General features: G+C 40.0%; 1 protein-coding gene across 1 annotated transcript in view; it reads left to right on the forward strand.

The window, feature by feature from the left end:
• Nucleotides 1–2,629, forward strand: part of KPNA5 (karyopherin subunit alpha 5) — a 77,203-nt gene that overhangs the window by 28,453 nt on the left and 46,121 nt on the right. The gene's annotated exons all lie outside the window — the stretch shown is intronic.

A 2,629-nucleotide genomic window follows, 5' to 3' on the forward strand; every position in this document is an offset into this window, starting at 1 on the left:
AAGTTCTGTACAGAAGTTATATAAAATTAATTATTTGAAAAATAATTATCTACCTTGATTGTTATTCTCTAAAAGGATCTTTATTAAGTTAAATAATAGTGGTAAGTAGTGATTAAAAACAAAATAAGGGTGTTGAAAGGAAAATTATTACTGTTACCTCTGTGCCATTTCCTGTCCTCTCCAGCTGAGGAATAGGAAGAATAAATTTCTAGACAATACTTTGCAAAAGACATTTTACTCCTTTAGGAGAGTAGTGAAGGAGCTCTGGTGGTGTAGTGGTTAACCAAAAGTGCTAACCACAAGGTCAGTGGTTAGAACCCACCAGCTGCTCCGTGGAAGAAAGATGAGGTGATCTGCTTCCGTAAAGATTTATAGCCTTGGAAACCCAATGAGAGTCTCTGTGTGTCAGAACTGAATCGATGGCAGTGAGTTTGGTGTTCTTTGAGAGAGAGTAGTTTTCTGTGGATAAAAGTAATTCCTTAGCATGATTTTGTTCAACTAACATTGAGTACCTATTATGTGAAGGCCACTGCACTATAATTTCATTTACTTTGGGCTCAGCGTAAGTTACTGTTCCATAATATTTGCAAATTCAGCTGAGCAGTCAAATAAAATACTGATTTATTAGAGTTCACTCTCAGTATCATGAGGAGCCCTGATGGTGCTTTAGTACTCCACTGCTAATCAAATGGTTGGCAGCTGCTCTGTGGGAAAAAAATGGGGCAGTCTGCTTCCATAAAGATTTACAGCCTTGGAGGTGCTGTGGTGCAGTTCTGTTCTGTCCTATAGGGTTGCTATGAGTTGGAGTTGACTGGATGGCAGTGAGTTTGGTTTTTGGATCGGTGCCATATTGAAATCCATACTACTTTCAGCCTTTCAAGTTCAGATTTTTCTGGTCTGATTATATAGATTTTAGGTTAACTGAGCGCTTTTTCTTTTTACTTTTGATTCTCTGTCTCTAGATCACTTTATAATTGTTAATATCTCAAATAGGTAGTGATTTATGGACTAATAAATTAGCATTCTCAGGGCTAATCCTTTTAAAACCAAATTCACTGCTGTGGAGTCGATTCCAACACATAGCAACCCCTTGGGTTTCTGAGGTGGGGTCTCTACGGAACTAGATTGCCCTGTCTTCCTTCCAAGGAGTGGCTGGCTGCTGGGTTTGAACAATCTTCTGGTTAGTAGTCAGATGCCTTAGGCACTAAGCAGCTAGAGCTAAGGAGCTTTTAATCATGGTATTATGGATTGAATAATGTCCCCTGAAAAATATGTGTTGTTTATCCTAACTCCTATACGTGCAGCTAATACCATTTAGAAGTGGGTTCTTTTTATTATGTTAATGAGACAGTATTCGTGTAGGGTTTGTTTTAAAGTTTTCTCTTTTGAGATACAAAAGAGAAGATTAAGCAGGCAAGCTTAATAAAGGGAGAGAAAGGTACAAGCCACACGATCTTCAAGGAATCTAGAAACAGAAGCTGAAAAGAAACAAGGACAGTCAACAGAGAGAAAGCCATTCCCTAGAACTGGCACCTTGAATTTGGATGTCTAGCCTCCTAAACTGTAAGGAAATAAATGTCTTTTGTTAAAACCACCCATTTGTGGTATTTGTATTATAAGAGCACTAGAGAACTAAGATAGGAGCCTAAGGTACTTGACTGCTAACCAGCAGGCTGGTAGTTCAAACCCACCAGCCACTCCTTGGAAGAAAGGTTGGGCAAACTACTTCTTGAGTGATACCGCCTCAGAAACCCAAGGCTATGAGTCAAGTCTGACTCAACGGCACATAACAACAACAACAACAAGGATAACTAAGATAGAATTTGGTATCAGGAGTCCAGTGCTGCTCTAACAAGTATCTACAGTTGGGAAGTGATTTTGGAATTGGGCAGTGGGTGGAGGCTGGAGAAGTTTTAAGGTACCTAATACTAAAAGCCTAGGAGCTCTGGTAGTGTAATGCCAGGTACTTGACTGCTAACCAGAAGGCTGGTGGTTCAAACCCACCAGCCACTCCTTGGAAGGAAGGTTGGGCAATCTACTTCCATAGTGATACCACCTCGGAAAGCCAAGGAGGGGTCACTATGAGTAGGATCCGACTCGATGGCAGTGAGTTTGGTTTTGGTTTAATAGTAAAAGGCAAGATTACCCTGAAGAGACTGTTGGTAGAGTTATGGGCATTGAAGGCATTTCTGGTGAGGGCTAAGAAGGAAGTGAGGAGAGTCAGAAAGTATCATCTTAGAGAATACATATGACCCAGCAACAGAATGTTGCTAAACATATGGATGTTAAATGTGTTTCTGATGAGGCTTTAAAAAGCGATAATGAACATGTGATTGGACAATGGAGGAAGAGTGCTGCTTTTTATGCAGTGGCAAATAACTTGTCTGGGTTTTGCTGAAATGTTTGGTGGAAGGTAGAACTTGTACGTGATGACCTTGGATATTTGGCTGAAGAGATTTCTAAGCAAGATTGTCAGTGGGTTGCATGGTTTCTCCTTGCCACTTCTAGTAAAATGTGAGAGGAAAGAGACGGACTTAAAAATGCAGTGTACAAAATGAAAACAGAACTTAAAAATTTGGAAAATTCTGTTGTGCACACCAAGAACATGTATCGTAGAACTGAGGACATG

Source organism: Orycteropus afer, unplaced genomic scaffold (assembly GCF_000298275.1).
Source record: "Orycteropus afer afer isolate SDZICR_OR568_19922 unplaced genomic scaffold, OryAfe1.0 scaffold00596, whole genome shotgun sequence".
Classification (NCBI taxonomy): Eukaryota; Metazoa; Chordata; class Mammalia; order Tubulidentata; family Orycteropodidae; genus Orycteropus; species Orycteropus afer.